The sequence below is a fragment of the Pseudophryne corroboree genome, chromosome 12, assembly GCF_028390025.1.
Source record: "Pseudophryne corroboree isolate aPseCor3 chromosome 12, aPseCor3.hap2, whole genome shotgun sequence".
Taxonomy (NCBI): Eukaryota; Metazoa; Chordata; class Amphibia; order Anura; family Myobatrachidae; genus Pseudophryne; species Pseudophryne corroboree.
Window position 1 is genome coordinate 111,895,827 of NC_086455.1, and position 27,911 is coordinate 111,923,737.

Genomic DNA, 27,911 nt, shown 5'->3' on the forward strand with positions numbered 1-27,911 from the left:
TGTGGAAAGAACTGATCTAACTGAGTCAGTGGGCGGAACTATATAGTGGAGGCCCCAATGCATTCTGGGAGGCCAGAAAGCTCGTGACCGCGTTGGTGCCATTTTCGCTGTCGCTCGACAATATCCCAATGTTATCCTGTGGATACCTGTGGACATAAGAGAAATCGCGTTATCAACGGTAAGTTCTTACCATAACGTATATTTCTCCGGCAGGGTCCACAGGTTATCCACAGGATAACAATGGGATTTCCCAAAGCAATTTTAGTGGTGGGGACGCTCCTGATTGGACAGGAGAACCTTTCGCCGAATTCAGCGTCATAAGAGGCAAAAGTATCCAAGCATAATGTCTAATGAATGTGTTAATGGAAAACTATGTGGCTGCCTTACATATCTGTTCTGCTGAAGCACCATGTTGTGCTGCCTGTGAAGGACCTACCTTACAAGTAGAGTGAACAGACATTAGCAGGAATAGGGAAATCCGCTTGAGAGTATGCTTCTGAAATAGTAATTTGAAGCCCTCTAGCCAGCGTCTTTTTAGTAGCAGGCCATCCTCTCTTGTGAATTCCGTAGAAAATTGAGAGAATCTGTCTTTCTGATTGCACTTGTGCGATCCACGTAGATCCTTAATGTTCGGACTACGTCCCGCGACGCATCTCCTGCAGAAAATCCGATACCTGAAAAGCCAGGACTACATTTTCTTCATTAATGTGGAATTTAGACACCACCTTAGGAAGATACCCAGACCTAGTTCTGAGAACTGCTGTCAACCATTTTAGATCCACTTTATTAAGTGGTTCAATGGAGCAACTTGAAGGGCTTTAAGGACTATACCCAAGGCACTGTAGGAGGAACAAAAGGAGGTTGAATGCGCAGCATTCCCTGGAAAAAGTACGCACATCCTGTAAATTGGCATTTTTTCTCTTGGAACCCTACAATCAATGCTGATACTTGTACTCTCAAGGAAGCCACCTTCAAACCCTTATCCATTCCTGCCCAAAGGACCAAAGTAAATCTAAGACCCTATATTCACTGCACCATGAATATAGGCCTGCCATATTCAGTGATAAATGTGAGCTGAGGAGGTTTCCTTGCTCTGTGCAATGTTTGAATTTACCTGCAGCAAGAATCCTCTTGACTTCAGGATAGGTTTCAAGAGCCACGCTGTCAACGATAGTTGATCCAGATGCCTGTGATAACAATGATGCTGCATTAGTAGATCTGGACGTTGAGGGAGCAGACATGGAGCATCCATCGACCTTCTCTAGATCTGTGTATCATTGCCTTCTGGGCCAAGCCAAAGCTATTAGAATCACGGCACCCTTTGCTTCTTTTATCTTCCTCACCACCCTGGTAGCAGGATGATCGGAGGAAATAGATACACCAGATGAAACTCCCATTTCACTGACAAGGCATCCACAAAGATCACTCCGGGATCCTTTGTTCTTGCCCCATATGCGGGCACTCAGTTGTTTAGACAGGACGCCATGAGAGTTCTCTCTGGCAAACCCCACTTGTCTACCAGAGTTTGAAAGACTTCTGGGTGTAGAACCCATTCGCTTGCTTGAATGGCGTGTTGACGGAAAAAAATCCACTTCCCAGTTTAGGACTCCCGGAACGATTACTGTGGACAATGCTGGAAGATGGAGTTCTGCACACTTTAGTATGTGACTTACCTTCTTCATTGTTGCTTGGAGGTGCATTCCTCCCTGATGGTTGAGGTACGCCCCCGCCGTTAAATTGTATGAGCAGATCTGGACTGGTCTTCCTTGAAGAGTGTCTTTTGCCTGTATATTGCCCGAAGTTCTAACATATTTATTGGCAGGCAACTCTCTTCTATGGTCCATTGTCCCTGGAACCATAATCTTCCGGACACTGCTCCCCAGCCCTGGAGACTGGCATCTGTTGTAGGATCTCCCATCTGATATCCTAAAGATTCTCCCTTTGTCTAGATGGTATGTCTATAGCCACCAGGCTGATGACTTACTTACCTTGTGAGAAAGTACCATAGTCTGCTTCTTTATTGTCCGATGTATTCCATATCATCCGGCTAGAATCGGACGATGCCGAGGTCTTGAGTGGAATTGTGCATACTCCACCATGTCGAATGTTGACACCATCAAACCCATCAGTCGCATAGCTGCGTTAATTGATATTGTTTAACTGTGTAATAACTCCTGAGTACTTGACTGTACCCTGGATATCTTGTTCCGAGGTAATCCATTTTCTGCAGACTGGAATTCAGTACAGCCCCACAGTGAGTCATCCGTTGTGACGGAACCCGAGCTGACTTTGCCCAATTTATGAACCACCAGTGCCTCTGCAGACAAATAATTGTCTGTTGGAGATGGCACAGAAGCCTTTCCTGTGCCAAGATAAAAAAAAAAGGTGGTGGTATAACAATTTTCTTATCCCCTTCTTGCAGAGATAAGCTACCATAATCATCATAATTTTGGTAAATACTCTGGAGACTGTGGCTAACCCCAAGGGTAAAGTCTGGAACTGAAAATGTTGCTGGAGGATGGTGAACCTTGAGATAACACTGATGGAACAGTGCTATAGGAACCTGTAGGTAAACATCCTGACTATCCATGGATACCCTGTAATTCCCTGGTTCCATGCCAAAACTATGGAGCGCAACGTTTCCCTGTGAACTGTGGTACCCATACTTATTTGTTTAGGATTTTGAGATTGGGGTGAAAGGATCCTTCTGAACCCAAACCTGGTTGGAGTAAAACCCCCTGTCCCTATTGTGCAGGGGTTACTGGACTGCCTATTCCTGACCAAAGGAATTTCTGAACTGCTTCTTGCAACCCCTGTCCTTCGCCTCTACCGGACTGGAACAGAAACTTCGAGGAGGATGCTTCTTGAAGAGAAATATAACCTAGAGATACCGCTTCTTGCACTCAGGCATCTGTTTGTAAACCGTTACCAGATTTGTGTAGACTGAAGAAGTTGGTCTCCTATCCTGGGGTCCCCCAGAAGGTGGCCCGCACCATCATGCTGATGGCTTAACCTCTGGTTTGGAAGCTGGCCCTTTGGTTGCCTTTGCTTCTTTGCCTTACCAAACTTATTGTATTGGGGCTGTTATGTCCCTTTATGACCGACTAGGCCGAAAACCAGATCCCTATGTTTGGGGTTACATGTGGAAGGAAATGTAACCTTCTTGGAGTCTGATTTTGACTCCAGAATATCTGTTAACTCCTTACCAACAAACTTCCAGCCAAAAGGCAAATTTTCCAGAACTTTCTTTAATTCTGAATCGGCTTTCCATATATGCAAGCAACACTGCTCTGCGAGCAACTATTGTTAATGCTGATGCCCTAGAACATTAGTGTCCATATGATCTATATGAGATTCTTGCTCCCTTGTAGGCGCTGAAAAACCTGTCTTCCAGTACCTCAGCCCAGTGTACCTACAGCACCTGATATTCCAAGATGGTCTCCCATCCAAGAACTAACTAGGCCCAACACTGCTTAGCTTCCAAGATCGTGAGATTGGGCCCATCCAGTGTGGTGTGCTGTAGATTCAAAGGTGAAGTCATGGCTGGCCTTATGACTGCCCCAGACAGAAACAATATGGTTTTCATAAAACCATCCCTCTGTTGACGGCAAAGGCCGTGTGTATGTGTATATATATATTATATAATTTTTTTTTATTTTTTTTTGCACTATCAAATGATATGAGTTTCTCTCTATAGGAGGCATTTCCCATTTTTAAACAGTTCTCAGCTGGAAAAGGATATTTGAATCCCATTTACTGGGAACCTATATTCTTTATTGTGTATAGACCAAACCTTTTCCCTGATTTTCATCAGCTGTTAGAGTCCCCCATGAGGAGGCCCTATTTTTTGGGATGTTTAAACATAGGTACCTTATTTTTAACACAGGCTCTGCTGAATCCTCTAACGACAGAAAAGCCATTGCTGCTCTCATTAACTCTGCTATATTTACCTGTTGTATGCCGAAGAAGAGTATATAGAGGTTTCATCGTCTCATGAATCATCTTGTGTAGCCTGTGCAGTTGATTTATTTACTCTGTTTCTCAGCTTGTTTTATTAGAGAAGCTGTTGGGAATACCGTAGGTAGAGAGCTGCCTGTATGAGTTAATAATGAACCCTATTCGTGGTATCGAAGCTGTAGGATTTAACCTTTCAGCTATACTGGACAATGTCTGTGCAAATATAGCCCCAAATGAGAATTTATCTATTATGCTGACAAGCCAACCATTTTACACATGAACCATTATGTACCAGAGAGGATAATAAAGTTATTGCAAAACAACATGATATGAGTGTTCGTGTTACTTTATTACTCTCGTCACCTTTGCCGCTCTTAAACATGATAATCAGCACTTTCACAGTGTACTACACAATTTGTGACTATAACCACTTTATAGTTCTAAAGTGATATCAATCTGACCTCTACCCATGCACCAGCATTGAGGATCAGAAGACCAACTGACAAACATATATTAAAAGTTGGCAATCACACTAGCAGTCAGTCACGTTATTAGTCATATGAGCACATAATCAACTACAAACACATTTTAAAGTATGTAGGAGTACATATTACTGAATTCTGTTTTATACAGATCTTAATGCATTCAGACGCATTGCGAAGAAAATCACAGTAAATGTACACAAACTCATATGCAATAGGCACTTAAACTTAACTATTCATACTGACAAAAGTAGATAGAAATTTAGTGTTGTATAACCCGTACTTGGTAGAGTGGGATACAGGGAGATTCACCTCACTTCCAAGATCGATCAATACGTTAGCGAACGCTGAGTGGATCCAGACGCTACTAGTGTACACTGCCGCTCCCTGGAACTTTAAGTGAACACAGACTCACTGTGCATACTGATGCACCGGCCATACAGACGCCTGTATTGCGACCGGGTCTCCTCACGGTAGCGCTTAGTGAACAGACGCAGCGGCCTATGCTGCGACCGAGACCCCTCATGGTAGCGTCTGAGATGGAAGTGAGGCAACAGTTCATGGCGAGATTCGCGGAAACTGGTCATGAACTGGGGGGAGGGGCATCTAACTCCCCACCGCTGACATCAACCCTAGGGATCGCAGCCTCATACTATTCCTGGTGCCTTATGATCCCTAAAGCCTAGTGCTGGAGCACCCATGGTGGTGGCGCGTCAGCTACGGTTTGGTAGTCTCCTTCCAATACAGTGTGGCTGTGTCCGTATTCCCCAACTACGGGGAACCGATGCCTTACCTTCTCCCCGTGCTCCGGCCACAGCCTGGTCACGTCTGCTGGACCTGCTAGTATATCCGACAGACGCCCGCCGAGACAGCACTGTACACATGGGTAAGCGTTGTTGTGACCCAGCGGAGAATTGTTGGAGCGACTCTTTCCAATATGCGTGTAAGACGCTGTTAAGAAAGATCGCTCAAAAACATAGTAAGACTATAAAAATAAAATAAGAAAGCTTAGGGCTGCCCTAGAATAGACGTCCTGTGACCATGGTCCAACTCCTGCTGCACCAAACAAAAAACTGATTTGCCTGAGCCAGTGGGCGGGGATATATGGACGGGCCCATTGCATCCTGGGAGGCCTGAAAGCTTGTGATCGTTTGGTGCCAATCTGCTGTCGCTCCATCATATCCCATTGTTATCCTGTGGATAACCTGTGGAGCCTGCCGGAGAAAATATGTATTTTTTTTTTTCCCTCATACGTGCCTTAAGTGTGCCAGGGAGGAGGCTGACTTTTATTACTGTCTTTGAAAGTGTCCAGGGCTTCTGGAGGCAGGTGAAGAAGAGGTGCACTTCGTTAACTTTGTGCCTTTTACTCCTCAGTGGGCCATTCTGAGTATTTTTCTGAGGGGCAGAGACTTACTCCAGCCAGTAGGAAATTATTGCTCAATAGCAGCTGCAAAAAAGACCATTTAACAAGAATGGCTACATCCAACCCCTATTTGTTTTCAATTATATAGCTTAGCCCTGGTTGATTAACCATTTAAAAAAAAATAGATTTTAATACCTACCGGTAAATCCTTTTCTCTTAGTCCGTAGAGAATGCTGGGGATGCTTCAAGAACCATGGGGTATAGACAGGATCTGCAGGAGACATGGGCACACTATAAGACTTTGAATGGGTGTGAACTGGCTCTTCCCTCTATGCCCCTCCTCCAGACTCCAGTTATAGGAACTGTGCCTAGGGAGACGGACATTTAGAGGAAAAGGATTTATTTAATTATTTTAAACGAAGGTGAGATACATACCAGCTCACACCTCCAACACAACGTACAGTATGGCATTCAACAAACAAAGCATGCAATGGCATGACCAACAAGAGTCACAGATTGACTGAACTCAACGCAACACGAGCGTAACTATAAGCAAACTGCAGATACAGCCCCGCACTGGGACGGGCGCCCAGCATCCTCTACGGACTAAGAGAAAAGGATTTACTGGTAGGTATTAAAATCCTATTTTCTAATACGTCCTGGAGGATGCTTCAAGAACCATGGGGTTTATACCAAAGCTCTAGAACGGGCGGGAGAGTGCGGATGACTCTGCAGCACCGATTGACCAAACAGGAGGTCCTCCTCAGCGAGGGTATCAAACTTGTAAAACTTCGCAAAGGTGTTTGATCCCGACCAAGTAGCAGCTCGGCAAAGTTGTAATGCCAAGACTCCACGGGCAGCCGCCCAGGAGGAGCCCACCTTTCTGGTAGAATGGGCTTTCACCGATTTCAGTAACTGCAATTCTGCCATAGAATGAGCCTGCTGAATCGTATTACAAATCCAGCACGCAATAGTCTGCGTAGAAGCAGGAGCCCCAATCTTGTTGGGAGCCCACAGTACAAACAGAGCCTCTGTTTTCCTAATCTGAGCCATTCTGGTGACATAGATCTTTAATTATCTCTGCCATGGTCAGCTACTTCTATTTTCTTGATTCTATGTTTTTTACTGATGTAGAGCCGTTTTTATTATTAACTATACTATATTGCTTCTAATTATATACTGATTATAGACACCTGTTTAGTGGCTTTAAATACCGGTCACACCAGAGGTAGGAATATACCTTTGATAAAGTCACGTGGAGCGTGACGAAACGCGTTAGAACTCCACCTCTAATACACCTGCTGAGGTCTCTCTCTGAATCCACAAGCACTGATCCATCTGATCTCCTCCTGATGGGTTTCTTTCCACCAACTGCGGTAGTGCCTTACACCGCTCCTGGCCAGATATCAACATTGGCGGCTTGATTCTCTTTTTTTCCTCCCGCTGCTGAGCGCCCGTGGGCATTGCAGGACTTGGACTGAGGACGCTCGGTTCAAACACCAGCCCACACAGAGAGGTAATAATAACAAGCATCTATGACTGAACCCGGTGAGACTGATTAATTGAAAACTTAGGGGCGGTTATAATCACATACCAACCACTACCCCCACCACCAGCATTCAGTGACTGCGGATCTTTTTCAAAGACTGTTCTTAAATATTGAAAAGCAAGACCTCGTTTGTTTGTTCATAATCAGTTGTCTTTTAACCTTCTTCATGGTTAATAAATTAGTTTGTTTATAACGGCTCTCATCTTTTTATTTTTCTCCTGAGACACAGCGCAGCCGTTTGTTAGCCCTTTATTAGATCTTCAAAGCTCTGACCACATCGAGAGACTTTGAATCCGCCAAGGCATCAGTAGCCACTGGTACCACAATAGGCTGTTTCACGTGAAATGATGAAACCACTTTCGGTAGAAATTGCTGACGAGTTCTCAACTCCGCTCTCAGTATGGAAAATGAAATAGGGGCTTTTGTGAGACAAAGCCGCCAACTCAGACAATCGCCTTGCGAACGCCAAGGCCAACAACATAACTACTTTCCAAGTAAGGAATTTTAACTCAACCTTGCGCAAAGGTTCAAACCAATGCGATTGCAGGAACGGCAACACCACATTAAGATCCCACAGTGCCACAGGAGGCACAAATGGAGGTTGGATGTGTAGCACGCCTTTCACGAAGGTCTGAACTTCTGGAAGGGAGGCCAATTCTTTCTGAAAAAAGATCGACAAGGCCGAAATCTGTACTTTAATAGAGCCTAACTTTAGGCCCGCATCCACACCTGCTTGTAGAAAATGGAGCAAATGCCCCAGGTAAAATTCTTCCGTAGGAGCCTTCTTGGATTCACACCAAGACGCACATTTTCTCCAAATATGGTGGTAATGCTTAGCCGTTACTACTTGTCTAGCCTGAAGAAGTGTGGGAATGACTTCACTGGGAATACCCTTTCGGGCTAGGATTCGGCGTTCACCACCACGCCGTCAAACGCAGCCACGGTAAGTCTTGATACACACACGGCCCATGTTGCAACAGGTCCTGCTGTAACAGGTCCTCGCGTAGAGGAAGAGGCCAGGAATCTTCTATGAGCAACTCCTGAAGATATGGATACCAGGCCCTTCTTGGCCAATCCGGAACCATGTTCTTCTTATAATTTTTATCACCTTTGGAATGAGTGGAAGTGGAGGAAACACCCACGGTGTCACTAGGGTGCCCACCGCTATCGCTTGAGGGTCCCTTGACCTGGAACAATATCTCTGAAGTTTCTTGTTGAGGCGGAACGCCATCATGTCTACTTGAGGAACTCCCCAACGATTTGTCACTTCTGCAAAGACCTCTTGATGAAGACCCCACTCATGGATGGAGATCGTGTCTGCTGAGGAAGTCTGCTTCCCAGTTGTCCACTCCTGGAATGAAGACTGCTGACAGAGCGCTGGCATGTCTTTCCGCCCAGCGAAGAATCTTCGTGGCCTTGGCCATCGCCGCTCTGCTCCTTGTTCTGCCCTGGAGGTTTATGTACGCCACTGCTGTCACGTTGTCTGACTGAATCAAGACAGGCAGACCTCGAAGCAGATGTTCTGCTTGCAGGATGCCATTTTAAATGGCCCTTAATTCCAGAATGTTTGTGTAGACAAGCTTTCTGGCTTGACCACTTTCCCTGAAAGTTTCTCCCATGTGTGACTGTTCCCCAGCCTCAGAGGCTTGCATCTGTGGTCACCAGGATCCAATCCCGAACCTGCGTTCCTCCAGAAGGTGAGAACTGTGCAGCCACCACAGAAGGGAGATTCTGGTCCTGGGAGATAAAATTATTTTCCGGCGCATGTCCAGGTGAAACCCGGACCACTTGTCCAACAGGTCCCACTGAAACACCCTGGCATGGAACCTGCCTTACGGAATGGCCTCGTAGGCCGCCACCATCTTCCCCAGCAACCGAGTGTATTGAAGAACTGACACCTTTGCTAGTTTCAGAATCTGTTTTACCATGTTCTGTATTTCCAGAGCTTTTTCCACTGGAAGAAAAACTCTCTGTAATTCTGTATCCAGAATCATACCCAGGAACAACAGCCGTGTCATCGGATCCAACTTTGATTTTGGCAAATTTAGGAGCCAACCATGTTGTTGCAGAATCGTCAGTGAAAGGGCAACATTTTTCAGCAATTGCTCCTTGGATCTCGCCTTTATGAAGAGTTCGTCCAAGTACGGGATAATTGTGATTCCCTGCTTGCGCAGGAGAACAATCATCTCCGCCATTACTTTGGTGAAAATCCTCTGAGCCGTGGACAGACCAAAGGGCAACGTCTGAAATTGGTAATGACAATCCTAAACAGCAAGTCTCAGGTAAGCCTGATGTGGAGGATATATGGGGACATGTAAGTAGGCATCCTTTATGTCGACCGACACCATAAAATCCCCCTCCTCCCCCTTTTTTTTTTTTTAGAAAGAAATTGAGGGATTTTAGGTTCAGAATCGGTCTGACTGAGCCATCTGGCTTCAGGACCACGAACAGGCTTGAATAAAAGCCTTCCCCCTGTTGCGACGGGGGCACTGTGACAATTACTTGATTTTGACACAACTTTAGTATCGCAGCACTTACTACCTCCCTTTCTAGAAGAGAAGCTGGCAAGGCCGATTTGAAAAAACGGTGAGGGGGCACGTCTTGAAACTCTAACCTGTATCCTTGGATTACTATTTCTACTATGCAAGGATCCAGGTCCGAGTGCACCCAAACCTGACAGAAGAGTTGGAGACGTGCCCCCACCGGTGCGGACTCCTGCAGAGGAGCCCCAGCGTCATGCGGTGGATTTGTTAGAAGCCGGAGAGGAATTCTGCTCTTGGGAACTTGCCACAGCCTGTGACCTTTTTCCCCTTCCTCTCGCATAAAAAAAATCATTTTCAACACATTTCAAGCTATCTTTTTTGTTATATAACTTTTTACCTACCTCACTTCCTTATGACTGGAATTTAAGGCCAAAGTTAATTGTCAGATTTTTTTTTTTTTGTAAGTCTGTTTTTGGATCGTAATTCAGTGGGAAGGAATACAATTTCAGAGTTGTAATTTTGTTTGGCAAACCTTAATATATAAGTAGATATATATAACAAACTAGGTGATTCATCGTGCCCTACGGGTGCTTTTCACACCGTGGTTAGGGGCTACGCCCGTTTACCCCTGCACACCTTTGGACATACGCAGGCCGGTAGATAACAGAATCAGAAACACAGGGCAGTATAGAGGGCATACAGAAATGGTGTCCGGTTGAGAAAAGATAGAGGCGTGCGTGGGGGGGGGGGGAGAAAGGGAATGTACAGAAACGCTGTGCGATCGGTAAAGGATAGGGAGAGGCAGGGTGGTAGGGAGAGGATAAAGAGAGGCAAGGTGTTAAGACAGAAAATACCGTTGCAAGAGGCTCTGACCCATTAACCCCTGCACGGGCTTCAGCTGTGCTATAGTTGTTGTTATATGGAGTATTACCTGCAAAAAAGTTTATGCTATTGGGTAAATATTGCAAGGGGGAAGGGTGTGTGATTGTCAAGGGGGCGTAGGCCTTTGTGAGGGTGTAGAGTGGCCGCAGGGCACAATGAATAACATAGTGTAGTATATACTGCTAGTGTATGCAGCACAGCTTATACACACACAATGGCCACAAGTATCAGAGCCGCGTATACACACACTGGCCACAGGTAATGGAGCCATGTATCCACACAGTGGCCAGAGGTAGCAGGGCACCTTATACACACAGTGCCCACAGGTAGCAGAGACGTTGATACACACAGTGGCCAGAGGTAGCAGGGCACCTTATACACACAGTGCCCACAGGTAGCAGAGACGTTGATACACACAGTGCCCACAGGTAGCAGAGACGTTGATACACACAGTGCCCACAGGTAGCAGAGACGTTGATACACACAGTGCCCACAAGTAGCAGAGACGTTGATACACAGTGCCCACAGGTAGCAGAGACGTTGATACACACAGTGCCCACAGGTAGCAGAGACGTTGATACACACAGTGCCCACAGGTAGCAGAGACGTTGATACACACAGTGCCCACAGGTAGCAGAGACGTTGATACACACAGTGCCCACAGGTAGCAGAGACGTTGATACACACAGTGCCCACAGGTAGCAGAGACGTTGATACACACAGTGCCCACAGGTAGCAGAGACGTTGATACACACAGTGCCCACAGGTAGCAGTGTTGCTTCTACACACACAATGGCCACTGGTAGCAACACCACTTATACACACACAATGGCCACTGGTAGCAACACCACTTATACACACACAATGGCCACTGGTAGCAGTGTCACTTATACACACAATGGCCACAGGTACTAGCACCACTTATGCTATGGGTTGGGGAGGGGCATGTGCCGCAGGTGGGGGGGATGTGGTGGATGCTGTGGGTTCCGCGGGTGGGGGAGGGTGCGGGGGTGTAGCAGGGGGGAGAGGGGGGGCTATGGGTGAGGGAGGGAGTGCAGCGGGCGGGGGAGGGGCGTGTGCCGTGAGTGGGGGGCAGATGTGGTGGGTGCCACGGGTGGTGAGAGGTGGGTATGGGGGGGAGAGGTGGGTACCGGGGTGGGGGATGGGCGGGGCTACCACGGGTGGGAGAGGAGGGGGACGGCGCGGTTTGTGGGTGCTACGGGTAGGGAGGGGGCAGGAGTGGTGTGGGTGGGACGTGTACCATGGGTGGGGGACAGATGTGGTGGGTGCTGTGGGTGCCGCAGGTGGGTGAGGGTGCAGGAGTGCGGCGGGTGGTGCTGCAGGTGTGGGTGCTGCGGGAGTGCCGTGGGTGGGGGAGGGGCATCTGCTGCTGGTGGGGGAGGGAGTGCCGCGGGTGGGGGAGGGGTGGAGGTGATGCGGGTGCTATGGGTGGGGGAAAGAGTGCGGCGGGTGGGGGAGTGGCGGGAATGCCGCGGGTGGGGGAGGGGTGGGGGGTGCTGCAGATGTGGGTGCTATGGGTGGGGGCGGGAGTGCAGTGGGGGAGGGGCGTGGGGTGCTGCAGTTGTGGGTGCTATGGGTGGGGGAGGGGTGGGGGGTGCTGCAGATGTGTTTGCTATGGGTGGGGGAGGGGCGGGAGTGCCGCGGGTGGGGGAGGGGCGGGAGGTGCTGCAGATGTGGCTGCTATGGGTGAGGGATGGGCGAGAGTGCCGCGGGTGGGGGATGCTGTAGATGCGAGTGCCGCGGGTGGGGGGTGCTGCAGGTGTGGGTGCCACGGGTGGGAGGGTGCGTGGGGGGCGATGTTGTGGAGGCTGTGGGTGCCGCAGTCAGAGTTCGTCCACAGCATTCTCCTCCGGACTGTGCGGCAGCTGAGCAGTCACCGGCTGCAGTGTCACCAGGGTGCAGGGAGTGTACAGGGGGAGGGGACTGGGCGGACCGAGGGAGGGGACTGCTCCTGGCCTGCATCCAGCCACCCAGATCTGTGCCTCCGCCCAGTGTTAGAAATGCAGGCACAGAGTCACAGGGCTAATATATAGGAGATTTTGAGATATCCATCTTGTCTACTTTGAAGTTGCTTGTTTTTCACCTAAATTGACCTCTTGTATCTCTGGTGGGGGACCTCATAAAAATGTCATTCACAGCATACACAGTACTGTATGAAGGATAACTAAAAAAAAAAAAAAAACACTGGAGTTTGATATTCCATTTTTGGAAATGTAAGTGTGTGATTACTAAAACAGGAATTCTGATACTTTCAAATCCTTTTCTCCCGGTACATTCAGGACACTGCCACCAAGGGTTTTTGTTTAGAGACAAAAGCTGGGCACTTAATATGTTCATTTGTTTGATATACAAAGCACTTTCCCTAGCAAAACTTACAGAATTTCAAAGTTCAAAACCAAACAGGATAGGGTGAGAACCAAGACAGTAAAGAAATACAGATAGAAGAGGTCCAGGAGGATTATGAAGTAATGCAGTGTCACCCAGATGGACATGTAGAAATAGATTTAAATCGGGTGGAAAGAAGATGAATCAAGTGCCTGACACAACTGCTTCCTATCATGTCACCCAGTAAGACCCAAGACTTTTGGTCGAATAAGCCAAATTCTGAGCAGAACCCAAGCTGCCTAGCTCCAGAATAAGCCTGTGCAATGGTGAACCGGATACAGTTTTGATGGTGGCTGATCTTTTTCTGTGCATTATAGATGGCCAGTCTTACTGCAATCAAGGTATATGTGTGATAAAGGTAACCCCAGGAAAGGACACCCCTTGCTTAACCAAGTTCAAGCACGCATTCAGTCAGTCAGCATCAGGTACATACACGGCTGCAGCCAGTGACCAGTCAACAAAATAACCTATGTAATAACTAGCCACACGTGTGTAAAGTAGAGATGAGCGAGGTTCGGTTTTACTCGGTTTTACTCGGTTCTCAAAACGGCATCTTATTGGCTATCCAAAACACGTGACATCCGTGAGCCAATAAGATGCCGTTTTGAGAACCGAGTAAAACCGAGTAAAACCGAACCCGCTCATCACTAGTGTAAAGTGGAAAGTAATAGAGCAGAGAGCTTTATTTCCTACCAGCAGTACATTATAAAGTGATACAAATTAACATATCGTGTCGTCGATTCCTGACACGAAGCTTAATCCTATTGGCTAATAAAACTATCTTATACGGAATAGAATCAAAAACTTTGCCATGCAATTTGGTTAGTTGCTGTTGTATATGCATTACATAATAAGCTAAGTCACCATGCTCCTGCAGAAGCTGCTGGGGAAAATAACACTGTTATAGCAACAATACCAAAATAAGATTTCATATGGTATTAACCCATGCTTTTCACTTGAAGTATTTGTGAGAACAAAGCAATGGGTAAACCTTCTAGTCATGTTTTGCCTGTTTCTGTAACTTATTTTTATAGCTTTAGTTTTAAGGTAATAGTTAAGTTGTTCTACATGTTTACTACTCTGCCTATAGGGAGTGTAAAAGGCCTGAGTAACACCTAAAACTGACAGAATTTTGCCTAATACTTTTCCTGTGAAATGGGTACCTCTGTTGCTTTCAATAACTTAAGTTACTCCATATCTACATATTACTTCTTGCATTAACTTCTTTGCAACTGTTCTAGCGTTTGCTGCTCTACAAGGCCAAGCTTCAACCCAATTTGAGAATAGGTCTTTGCACACACGTACATTTTCATACCCAGAACATTTAGGTAACTGGATAAAGTCTATTTGTAATCTCTGAAAGGGGTAGCAAGTTTGTGGGGTACTTTTTTTGCTGGTACCTTTACAACCTTTCCTGGGTTATGTAAAGCACAAGTTACACACCCTGCAACATAAGCCTGTGCTGCTTGTGTGAAACCTGGTGCTACCCAATGCTGGTTTAAAATCCTCACCATTGCATCTCTGGATTGGTGCGTTTTTCCATGCAATATTTGTGCTAAGACTGGGTAAAGTGAGCGTGGTAAACAGATACGGTTTTCCACCATCCATCTGTCACCGTGTATTCGCCCACCTAATTTTTCCCAATCCTTTTTCTCCTTGCCTAAGGCCTGTGCTTGTAATTTGCACAATAATTAAGTCTAATGACTCTGGTGTGACAGTTAACATCACCTGAGTGTCTGGCAGAGGCTGGACTGCTGCAGCTTTTGCAGCCTGATCAGCTAGAGCGTTTCCTCTGACCTCTGCAGTATCCTTTTTAGTGACCGCTTTGACCTTTATAACTGCTAATTTTTTTGGAAATTGAAAGGCAGCAAATAATGCCCTAATACAGTCTGCATATTTTATTGGTTTTCCTGAAGAACCTATAAAATCTCTGCTCTTCCAGATAACTGCCTAGTCATGGGCAATACCAAAGCAGTACCCGGAGTCTGTATAAACATTAACTGTTTAACCTTCAGCATAAATACAGGCTGCTATCAGTGCCCTAAGTTCTGCCTCCTGAGCTGAACTACCTGATGGCAAGGGTTCCTGTATTAAGATGTCTGTTTCTGTGGTAACTGCAAAACCTGTATGCTGTTCCCCATCCACATAGTACCTGGAGCCATCCACAAATAAATGTAAATCTGCATTTAGTAGAGGATGTTCCTGTATTTCTGGTGTACTTGCGGTTTCAAGATTCATTAACTCTATACAATCATGTTCTTGATTGTGTATAGAAATTGAAAAATTTGATTGGTTTTCTGTGCCTGTCATTTCATCATCACTCGCACCATTCCCCTCTTTTGAAACCAGCGGCAATAATGTTGCTGGGTTCAAAGAAGTACAACGTTTGATAGTGACATTGGATGGTGTAAGCAATGCTACTTTGTATTTGGTTAGTTTAGCAGCAGATAAATGTTTAGTCTGCGCTTGGTTAAGAATTTCAGTCACTGAGTGAGGCACCTGTACAGTTAAGGGATGACCCAGAACAATATCAGCAGCCTTGTCTAACAGTAACGCTGCTACTGACTTGACACATGTTGATGCTGCCCGTATGACTGGGTCTAACTGTACTGAGTAATACGCTAGGGGTCGCTGTTTGTCACAATGTACCTGCGTTAATATTCCTTGCGCATGGCCTGAAATTTCACAACAAAACAAATTGAAAGGCCTTGCATAATCAGGAAGTCCTAATGCTGGTGCTGATATTATGTCTGTTTTTAACTGACAAAAAGCATCTAGCTGTTCTTGTGTCAGCATCTCCGGTCACATTGTATTGTAGACCGAGCCCACCAGCCAGCCAGCTCAGCACAGTCTCTGTGGAGAGGAGAAACCTTTCACCTTTACCTGCTCACGGACTCCTGACAAGGCCGAGGGGAGTGCGTACTGGCCGGGAGGAAAACGGAGCACAGTTCCTTTGGAAAGGGGGAAAAAATCCTTCAACATCACCCGTTCATGGACTCCGGATAAGGCCGAGGTTAGTGCTCACCGGCCGGGAGGAGAACGGAGCACACTGCGGATAAAAGCCGCTCAACCCTAACGAAAAGGCTTTTGTGGAGCATCAGCCAGGAGGAGCATTACCATCTTTGTGCCTAAACAGAGGCTATTTCACGGTATTTTCAATTATCATATACACAGTGACATATTCATCATACATGCATTAACTTTATCCATGAACCACACTTAATATCTCCGAATCAGTCCACCATAGGATTGGTCGTATCCATTGGGAATATATGCACTTTATTAACCCGGGATCTATGGACATAAGTGTGGTCTAATTTTGCTATAGAGACACATGTCTATAAAGTGTCAGACCAAATAGCAATAAGATATTTACATGAGAAGACAAACAGGTGGATTAATTGTATGCATGTAAATTTCTGTCTTAATATAAAACCGATTAGAATTTAGAATCATTGTGCTTATAATATATAGGTGAAAGATTTTATCCATAATCAGTGTGATTATTACTTAGTTGATTGTAATATATATATATATTTTTTATCATTATTGTTTGTGCATTGCCGGCCGGCATTTGAATGTGCTTTTAGCATAAATTGATTATTAAGGAAAAATAAAATCCACATCAAATGTGAATAGCGCTTTCTCATTTTTTCGTTTTTTCTGTTTCCTTATTAGGGGCGAAATACCAATTGCCCCTGAGAGAGCTGCTTACGCACTTCTTTAAATCATAGCGCCTGGTATTTTCTCATGAGTAATGCACCTTGTGCATTTTGTCCCTTTAGGGCATCATAGAACACTTGTAGTTTCTGTGATGCCCTTGGAATGTATTTTGTACAATAGGTGATTAATTCTAGAAATGACTTAAGCTGTTGTAAGGTGCATCATAGAGATATTTCTAAAATAAACCTCCCTCCTTTACTGTTATATGCCAAGCATCAACAGTGATGCAATGTTAATGTATGTTCACTTAACATCTTTTAGAGGTATCATTTATGCATTGTTACAGTTTACAGTTACAATTTTGATTTTATACCATGTAAATGTAATTGTATCATGAGGGCAGACTTCTATCTTAGGGGTATGGACTATGACTACAGTTCTGCCCACTTCTCATACCTAGTTTACTTCATCACTTGGCCCCACCCCTTGTAATAGTTACCCAAACACTTCCTGATTCTCTGACATTTCATTACACACTGTAACTGGAACGAGCTGTACATTAAAGAAAATATTTTCTTACATCTGTAACGTTTCTAATTATCTGCCTATGAACTGTTACTGTTTTAGACACAGATATTAATTTTACTGTGGAGATCTTTTTAATACAAATACATGTTATATTTTTAGTTTTATGACAGCCCTTTGCTATTGGCTGGGGCAATATTCATTTGGCCACAACACATTTCATTATACTTACCCAAAACTTTATATTAAGAGAATACTATTTTACACACACACACACACACACACACACACACACACACACACACACACACACACACACACACACACACACACACACACACTTAAAACACAGAGTGAGCCAGCACTCTCCCAACTCCGAACAGGGGCTAGCTGGAGTTTGATGATAAACCATTAGAACTTACATAATACATTATATTACATACTTCCATTGAAGTCTACAAGTCATTTGTAGCGACTGATTCAATACATATTTACCAATGTAATTTACAGACTATATATTTTGCTATTCTGTGGCACAAAATGACAGAAAAGTGCAAACACACAGATTACAATTTATGAATAATCTCTTTACACAATTTGATAAGCATGCAGTTTCAGAGACAAAAGCAGCCTGAAACTGAGACTTTTGGACCCCAGTTTTACCTAATGATGGCCCAGACCAGCCCACATGGGAAGGCAAAAAGGAGTAAAGAATAGATTACTCCACCAGCTGGATTTATGTTTGCATTTCCATGCCACCTGAGTCCAATTGTCCATCACTAAGCAGGATCCAGAAAACTCATAACCCTTTTTGGATTCTATTTATAGGTTTAAATTATTTTTAATTTTCTTACATGTCTAATGAACTCAATAAATTGTTGCTTAACATCAGGGAGTTCTGTAACTGTTATGTTAACAGTTCTGAATTTGTTTATGGCTTGTACCATGTTGTGGTTCTGCGCCGCTCTGCGTTACCATCCGCAGGTGTGATTGAATCTTGTGTACATACCGGATACAATCCATAGGGGACTGGTCCCTCGGGTTCAGTATATGCTGGAGGTGCAGATGCCAATGTATAAGTTTAGGGCATCCGCATCTCCAAGTATATTTTGTAGGTTTATTTATTTTTTTGTATAATAGTTTGTTTAAAATCCAATAAAAACAGAAAACCAACAGCAATAGTACACAATACATAAGTATCAAATAAGGGTTGTAGAATTGAACAACCAATAAAGATTAACATATCACATAATTGTACAACAGATTGTTCAGTTTGCTATTCGTGTACTACCAAATTTGGCAACAAATAAAGAACAAAGAAAACAACAGATAGTACAGGGACAAAAGAGAGACAAGGAGAGAGACAATACAGTGACACAAATAGGGAAACTTAAAGAGACGGGCCAGGTTCCACTCTAGGAGAGTTCCTAAAACGGCATAATCAAACATCGAAATATAAAGGTAAGTAAGAAAGCCCAACATAATCAGGTAGTATCAGGTTGTGGGGAAAGTAGTTGAGACATATCTGCAGGGGCAGTAATGACCATGGGAAGTCCACGCCGCTCCCGGAATACCTCCCACTTTGACCATCCCTCCCGCACCAGAGCAGGAGATCTGGAATATATCCCTCCTGCTGTTTCAAATAAGAAATGCTTGTGGGTGTTGTTAATAATTGAGTGGATAGTGGGTATCACTTGAGATTTCCACAGCTATCCAATTGCAGCCTTGGTGGAAATTAGGACATGACCAGCAACATATCTGTCTCGTAGCGGTAAATCAAACGTCAAGTAATGAAATAGAGCAAACAAAGGATTCATTGGTAGCTCCATCCCCAGCACCTCCCGCAAAAAAGAGAACACTTCAGTCCACAGCGGCCGCAAAGCCGGGCATTCCCAGAAGATATGCAAAATATTGCCCACGAGGCCACAATTTCTCCAGCAAAGCCGGGAAACCGAGGGCCAGATGCTATGAAGCCGCTGCGGAGCAAAGTATGCCCTGTGGCATAATTTATAATACATTTCAGAATGTTGTAGGCATCTAGAAATCTTAAAGCACCTTGAGGATATGGAGTCCCACTCCTCCTCTCGGAGAACTATAGAAAGGTCTTTTTCCCATTTCAGCTGTGAGGGAGTCTTACCCTGTTTAGTCAGAAGCACAATATATTGATACCATTTAGAAATCCCACCTCCATGTGCAGGCGAAGACAGTCTAGAGTGTAGGGAGGCCGGGAGCGAAACGGGGCCCACTAACCTATTAAAACAGGAATGGAGCCAGTGACGTATTTGCAGGTATTTAAAGAAGTCCTGCTTTGGTATACCTGAACGGGTTTGTAAGCTAGAGAAGGACATTAAACTTCATTTCGACCAGAGATTCCTCAAATGCACAATCCCAACATCTATCCAAGTGTCCAACCCAAGGTTAGGTATGGCCCAAGCGATAGTTCTAAGTGATAAGTCGGCCAACGGCAACGAAATAGTTGGGTCAGAAGCAATAACCGTGTGCCAAAGTGTCAGGGTATTTCTAATCGCTTCTCCTGGGCCTTTCCATTTTGGTACGCTATGAATGGGCAGTAGAAAAAGATCCCTCAAGTCTACGGGACCGAGGAAGGATCGTTCGATGAGGACCCACGGTTTGGGGTTGTGCATATTGAACCAATCCCAAGCCTGACTAAGAGCACAGGCGGTGTGGTACCCTTCTAAGTTAGGGTAGGCCACCCCTCCAACAGTCTTGGGTAACATCAAAACCTGCCTAGCAATGCGAGGCCTAGATCCCTTCCAGATATAGTGAGAAATAATTTTGTTAGCCTGTATAATAAGTGGTTTGGGAAGGCTACGAGGGATAGCCCGAAACAGGTATGAGAGTTTAGGGAGCAGGATCATCTTAGTTGCAGAGATACGTCCTAGCCAGGAAAGTTTGTGTAGGGACCATTCTTTAATTAATTTTTCAAATGCGTTTAATAAGGGCGTATAATTACAATCATATAAATCCCCATCTAGAGATAGATGGATACCTAAATACTTGATAGATCTCCCCTGCCAAGCGTACCGGTATCTGTCTTTGAGTAAAGCGATAGTGCGTGGTAAAGTGTGAAGCGGTAAAGCTTCCGTTTTGGAAGTGTTTAACTTATAATAGGAAATTCTGGAGTATCGGTCCAGAATACAATGGAGGGCAGGAAGGGAGGTGGCAGGATGGGTCATACAAAGCAAAATGTCGTCAGCGAATAAACTGATTTTGTGCGTCAGACCTCCTATCTCTGGACCCGTAATTTTCAGCTCGGACCTAATGGTTTCGGCTAGAGGCTCAATGGCTAAGGCGAATATAAGGGGCGATAAGGGACAGCCCTGTCTAGTGCCATTCGAGATATCAAATCTACCTGACAAACAGTCATTGACAAACACCCTTGCAGAGGGAGCAGAGTACAGAGCGAATATAGAGTCTAAGAACCCCCCAGCAAAACCGAATTTATCCAGCACCGCTCTCAAATATCCCCAATGGAGCCTGTCAAACGCCTTTTCGGCGTCCAATGACAAAATGAGGAGGGGCGTCTTATGCGCATCGCAATATTCCATTATGTTGTATACTCTACGAGTGTTGTCCGAGGCCTGTCTGTCTGGAACAAAGCCAACCTGGTCAGCAGCTATGAGAGATGGAAGCAGCGGGGATAGTCGGTTGGCAATAAGCTTTGCAAAAAGCTTGACATCTGTATTCAACAGAGCTATGGGACGGTAATTTTGGACAGCTGCAGGGGATTTGCCAGGTTTAGGAATAGCAACTATTTGTGCCTCAAGCATTTCCCCTGGAAACTTCCCCACAGCGGACGCCTCATTAAAAACAGACAACAGCACAGGGGCCAAGTCAGCTTTAAATGACTTGTAGAAATTGGAAGGGAAGCCATCGGGGCCGGGGGCTTTGTCTCTCGGGAGACCATCAATAGCCACCTCTAGTTCTTTTAATGTCCATGGGGAACTGAGGGACAGGCAGGCCACTGAGTCCAACATCGGGAGGGAAAGTCCCTTTAGGAAGGACTGGATATCAGCTGCACTGGGTTGGGGGTTAGTCGGGTCCGATTTTAAACAATATAGTCGAGAATAATACTCTGCAAAAGTGTTTGCAATATCATAAGGATCTGACACTCTAGATCCCGTGGAGGAGCAAACATAGTGGATTCTGGTCCTAGCTCGCCTACCACGGAGTTTCCGAGCCAAAAGGTGACCCACTTTATTCCCAAGTAAATAAAACCTCTGATTCAGTCGTGCAATATTGCGTTGTACATCCCAAAGGGAAAATATGTTGACCTTTTCCCTAGCAGCTAATAATAGCCTGAGAACAGATCTATTTTGAGGGTCAGCTTTATGCTGCAATTCAAGTCTGGCAACCTCTCTTTCAGCCATCGTGCGCTCAAGTAAGTTAGAGCGTTTAAGCCTAGAAGCTGTTTGAATGGCCACTCCCCGAATTACAGCCTTAAAGGAGCACCAGTTATTAAAGATCGAGGTATCCTCAGGTCTATTAGTGTCTAGGTATAACTGTATAGAGTGTTGTATAGCGAGAGAAGCTTCGGGATTATTGAGTAAGAAATTCCCCAGCCTCCAGGGCCCTGGAGAAACTTTGCAGGCCTCTAGATCCCACACTACCCGCAATGGGGAATGATCTGACCATGTCATTGGCAAAATAGTTATTTCCCGTATGGCTGTCAGAGTCTCCTTTTTTGTCAAAACGAGGTCAATTCTAGAATACGAGGAGTGAACATGCGAATAGAAAGAGTAGTCTCTCACAGTGGGATGTTTGGACCTCCATGCATCATAAAGATCATATTCACCTAGTAAATGGCGAAGGCCAGTGTCCCCACCCCTGAGAGTCTGATTCACGCGGAGGGATCCTCCAGTAGTGCGAGATCTATCCATAACAGGATCAACAACTAGGTTGAAATCCGCCAAAATCAGAACGGCCCCCTTAGCGTGCTTTTGTACTAAGGAACATAATTTCTTGCAGAAAGCAAGCTGACCAGTGTTTGGAGCATAACAGGAAACTATAGTGACCATAACGTTCTCAAGTAGTCCTATCAATATGAGGTACCGGCCCTCAGGGTCTACAATTTGGGATTCTAGGGTAAAGGAGGTTCAGGGAAAATATCGCCACCCCAGCCTTTTTTGTGGGGCCATTAGCCATATAACAAGTAGGGAAATGGTTATCCTGGAATCTAGGGAGATCTAGTTTCCTAAAATGAGTTTCTTGAAGTGCCACCACATTTGCCTTCATTTTATAAAAAGAGGACAGAGCTAGTTTACGCTTCTGAGGGGAGTTCAATCCTTTAACATTCAATGAGACTATGTTGACCATATCTAACTATATTGGGAAGCAGAAAGGCCGTTGGAGCCAAACAAATACATTCCGGAAGAATACCGTACCTTGAACATTGTGTTATGGTGAAAACAAAGCCCTGGGGGAAACAAGACACAAAAGGGGAACACACAAGGGTGTACAGGAAGAAAAATAGAAAGAAAGTAAAGAGACAGACCCCGTAGAGATACAGAGCCATAGTAAGGCGCCAAAACATCCAGCGCCTCACACACTAAAGAGAGGTTGGTTACCAACCCCCCCGCAATCAACCAGCCGATGGTTGTGAATCCTAACATAATAAAAAAACAAAAAGGAAAAAGTGGAAAAGAAATGGAAAGAAAAATCCACACGACCCACAGAACATAGAGATGTGAAACCATATAAACACGCTATCTTAGAAAAATCACGAAGATCTAGAATAAGCAGGTTAATCCAAAATCCGCAGCAAAACATACTAAGGCAGAACGCATATCTTGGTTCCTAAAACCAAACTCCTAACTGCACATATTTGTCTAACTTGGAAAATAAAAACAACAAAGCGAACTCATTTTTAGAAGTCAAGCGTGCATCAACAGCAGCAGTCTCTACAGTAACACATCTTTGATAAGTATCCTTAGCTGACCAGAGGTCGCTCGCAGTAGATAGGCGTATCTGGGGTGTCTCTACTTCTCAACCGTCGACCAGTCCTGCTGGAGTCGGCGATCAGGAGAGCCGGACCCGCGATCACCCCCTAGATTCCATTTGCAAAGAAGTCTCATACCTTCCTCCACGGAGGAAACAGCAATAGTGGAACCATCTCTGGAAATTAGCAGACGCGTGGGGAAACCCCATCTATAGACAATGCCAGCCTTCCGAAGAGCTACGGTAACAGGTTGGAAAGAGCGTCTTTTAATAAGGGTGTACTGCGACAGGTCTCCAAATAATTGAAGCTGGCCTAACGCCTCTGCAGAGTCAGAAGAAGGTCTAGCCGCTTTGAGCAGAGACTCTTTAATATGGTAGAAGTGAACCCTCATTAGAACATCTCTGGACGATCCCTCTGGAGCACTCCGGGACTTCGGGAGGCGATGTATGCGGTCTATAAGCAGATCCGAGGAAGTGGCAGAGGGCAGTAGTTTCTTGAAAATCTCTATAGTATAGTCATGGAGACTGCTATTGGAGACCGATTCGGGAACCCCCCTGAGTTTAAGGTTGTTCCTGCGCGAGCGATCTTCCAAATCCGCAACCTTATCCCGTAGGGCAACCACTTCACCTTCGAGGATATCATGAGAGTCTATAAGGGAATTGTGTGAGCCAACCACTTCGCCCATTTTTGTTTCCAGTTGACCGGTCCTCTCACCCAAATCTTCAATAGAGCTCTGGCAGGATTTCAACATGGCTCTGAACTCAGATGTAACTTCATCTTTAAATTGATGTAGCAGGAGTTTCATACTGCCCACTGTTAAAGCCTCACTATCTTCTAGACGCGGTGAGGAGGAGGAGTCGGAAGGGGGGGGATGCAGACGCCAGGGGAGAGGGCAGCATGGTCGAGGGTGTCGTGCCAGTCGCAGGGGCTCCAGCTTCTTGAGGCTTGTTGCGGTATGAAGGCGGCTTAAAAAAGGCAACCTGAGAGACCGGTTTGGAGGCTTTATGCTTCTTCGGAGGCATGACGTCACACTTTTCAAGAGAGACTTCAAATACAGTAGAAAAGGGGTACAGCGAGACTCAATCTAACACAGGAGTGACCGTGTCGCGTGGAGAGATGTGTCGGCCAGAATGATTGCAGGGAGGCACTAGAAGGGCATAATGCAGAGGAGGTCACATCTTAGCACAGCAGTAGCATCACATATTCATGAGAGCGGCCATCCATCCCCATTTATCTCCTAGCATAGGGGATCTACATACAGGAGGCAGATGACCCTGGAGATGGAGAATCCCGAGGTGCCAGATATATGCCAGGAAATTCAGTGGGATACTCCAACACAGGCTACTGTGTATAAAATACAGCAGGGATTCCAGCAGCCCTGAACAGAGAAAAATACAGATACCAGGGGGTTTATGTATATAGTGTTTTATGTGTTATAAATGCCTGTCCCCCTGTGCTGAACAACCATGCCAGCGCAGGGAGGGGGGCAAGCACATTCACAGCCGCCCAGCAGCAGAGGGAGCAGCCATCCCCACCCGCACTGCCTATGAAGCTGCCCGCAGCCGCGGACAGACTCCTGCAGACAGCCGGACGCTTTCAGTGTGCGCCGGAGCCCCGGCACTTTTAGGTAAGCAAGCGGGGGGGGGTGGAGCCCACCGGCCGCTCAGGGCCGCCGCCAGCTCCCGGCAGAGCAGACCGCGAGCCGCTAAGTCACGGGGGGAGACAGCCGCTGGTACAGGCACCGCTCACCGCACTTAGACCACAACCGCCGGGTCCCAAGGAGAGCAGGCACAGGTAACTCTCCGTCCCTCCTCCTCAGGGTAGCCGCTACTTTTCCCGAGCTCCTCCGCCGAGCAGCCCGTCCGGCCTCACATCCGGTCAGTAGGGGAACGTGCTGCAGTCCCTGGCTTCAAATGGAGGGGAGGGCCACAACCCGCAGGGACCCTTAAAAGGATCCCCTGATTCCGCAGCCCAGACCCCCCGATTCTAGATGGAGTAGGTAACCAGCAGTTGAGGATATGGGGGGGGTGAGGATCCCCTGGGGCACTTTTGGATCAATCAAAAAGTCAAAGCTGGCAGGAGCTCTCCAAAAACACCACCTCACAGCTCACAGGCTAGGCCACGCCCCCCAGGTTTGTTATTTTTAAGTAATGGCAACCATTCACTGATTAACTTTTTAGATTTAACAGATTTCCTAACATTTGGTCTTTTACAGGATTTACATTTGTAAGACCAGGGTGTCTGACAAACTGGACATATTGTGTTATCTGGTGGGTTACAATGTCCACAATTTGGACATGCCCAGTAAGGATACCCTTTGGTTTTCTTGGGACCTCTACGTCTCATTGTTTCCTGTCTTGTTGTGTCTGCATCATTCCAGTCATCCAAACTTATTAGGGACAGTTGTTCCTGAATTTGGTCTACCTCTTCTAACTCTTTTTCATACTGAAGTAATTCAGCCGTGTCAATCCACAACTCAAGCCTACGCTCCAGTTTATTATCCTTCACATATCTCCCATAGGTTACTCTAATCTGTTTCAACCTATCCGGGTCTAGAGTGCCATCAGTAGTCACTCCTGCCCATTGAAACAATCATCTCATACCCTTCAAGCATTGCTCACCATGTACATTCTTCATAATGTCCATGGCACTCCGAGGTGCTTCATCCGAAGGATAAGTATTTGTATTTCCCATTCTTATGGCCAGTAAGTATTCAAAATCCGGGAAATATCAGTAACCTGGATCTAACGGATCCTCAGAGATACAACTGTTAGGAAAATTGCCTGGAACAGGTGTGATTTGTAACCAATTTTTACCTATGTCACTATCCTTTGGAATGAAATGACATCCCATCAATATGAACACATCATCTGGGTTTTCTATTTTCCCAAACCCCTTCTTCTGCAGAGTACACTACTGCTTTTAAAACAAATGGATGTCCCTCCCCTAACTTATGTATGATTGCTATGCAGACACAATCCTGACAGGACATTTAACTTGCATTCATTGCTCGCACCAGTCTGTGGTTACAGCTCACGGAAGAGAGGAAAAAAAAAAGTTTTAAATGACTTCTGTTCGATTTTTTTTTCTGAACTCTGTACGCTATAATTTTTAAAGCGACAGGACGTGCTTTATGGTACTAACAAGGTATGCAAGTCAGATGCAATGATATTCTACTGTGAGTACAACTTAGACTCTTATATTGTGTGCAATATACTGCTCTGAATCTTTCAATTCAGAAAGTATATCTGACCACTTCCTTCCAATGTCTCTAACTGTAGGAATGAAATGGCAACAAATTGGTGCAAAAATGTAAAATCCTTCTTCCCAAGGTTCAGAAAATAGGGGAGATTCTCCTGGACTACAAATATAATGTAAATAAAATTTTTGATTGTGGTGTGCCTTTACTAAGAGTACTACACACTTACAAAGTGGACATGTCGGCTTCATAACTGACTTATTTTTTAAAGTCTTTTTACAATATCCTACACATATAGACTTCAGTAACACAAACTTAACCTACGTTCTAATTCTCAATATAAGACAAAACAAAACAGTGGTTGCAGCAACATCCAGTTTAACAACCCATCAGTTGGTTATATGCAGACACACTCTAAATACTCAGAATCTATTTACTCCCACATTCATTTATTCTTACGCCTTTATAACACATATAAGCAAGAGAATAGAAGGAAAATGAAAAAATCAACCTGCTTACTGAGTGAACTTTGTGCGCACGATCCCGATGCCCGTCTCCCAGCGGCACAGATTGAACAGTTAACGGAATGAGAGTCTACAGAGAAATATCTCTACGTACCATGCATGGGTTTTGAGTCTCAGTCCAGGAACCGTCCGCCCAGTCGTCCGCTGTTAAACAGGTGATGTGGGATCTCGGATTCGGAACCTCCATATTGATAAAAGGTAACCCCAGGAAAGGGCACCCCTTGCTTAACAAAGTTCAAGCACGCATTCAGTCAGTATCAGGTTCATACACGGCTGCAGCCAGTGACCAGTCAACAAAATAACCTTTGTAATAACTAGCCACACGTGTGTAAAGTGGAAAGTAATAGAGCAGAGAGCTTTATTTCCTACCAGCAGTACATTATAAAGTGATACAAATTAACATATCGTGTCATCGATTCCTGACACGAAGCTTAATCCTATTGGCTAATAAAACTTCTATCTTATACGTAATATGTTTGCCAATGTCTATCTATGTGCTCTTAAGTGGAATAACTGGGGGTTTTTTGCTAACCTCGAAACCTACATATGTCTGGTTATATTTTTACACTTGCTATACCGCAAACTGACAAATACCCTTTGAAGCTCACATGTCTAGCTGCTGACATTATATTTCTGCTAGTAAATTACCGTAAAATATATCTTAGATAAAGGTCACAATATGGGTTCAAACAAAGTGCAGTGTCTGTACTTTTTCCTGTGTCAGCTCTAAGCTGAAAACAATTTGAAACAGCTTGTCAGATGTCAATTATAAATGGAGTCTTATGAACAGATATGGCTTCCATCTTTATCATGTGCAGTGCTCAAACAAAATCCATAAGAGGAAGCTGACTGAGCCAAGGGATAGAGATACAGACACCTTCAAGGAAGGAATGGTGATCTATTGATTAAGGTAGGAAAC

The 27,911-nt window shown here is 45.2% G+C and overlaps 1 pseudogene; it reads right to left on the bottom strand.

Moving 5' to 3' along the window:
- Positions 1-3,409: 3,409 nt before the first annotated feature.
- On the bottom strand, positions 3,410-3,525 carry LOC134981800 (5S ribosomal RNA; annotated as a pseudogene).
- Positions 3,526-27,911: the final 24,386 nt, after the last annotated feature.